Raw genomic sequence first — 360 nt, 5'->3', positions numbered from 1 at the left:
AAAAAATGGGAAAAAAAGTAACACATAGTGCTCTCTAGTCTCTGAAAATTAAACATATTTTACGTGTTTAAAGAGGTTGAAAGACATTGCTCGGTTGAGAAGGATGACAAATGGCCTCTCGATAGTGTGAAGCCATGGTAATGGACTGCATCCTCCCCTAGCCTTCACCCCTGCTCCCAACAGAATGAATGAATTCCTCCTTGGGGGATTCCACTCTGTCTAAAGCATAGACTTATTTTACTATCACTTCCACTACACTCTGAGATCCTTGAAGATAAGACCTGGTCTTACTTATCTTAGTATCTTCAGAATTTGTTGCTGTTATTGTTAGTTGCTGTCAAGTTGGCTCCAACTCATGCT

This window comes from Trichechus manatus, unplaced genomic scaffold (genome assembly GCF_000243295.1).
Source record: "Trichechus manatus latirostris isolate Lorelei unplaced genomic scaffold, TriManLat1.0 scaffold00222, whole genome shotgun sequence".
Classification (NCBI taxonomy): domain Eukaryota; kingdom Metazoa; phylum Chordata; class Mammalia; order Sirenia; family Trichechidae; genus Trichechus; species Trichechus manatus.
Note: the sequence above shows the minus strand (reverse complement) of the source record.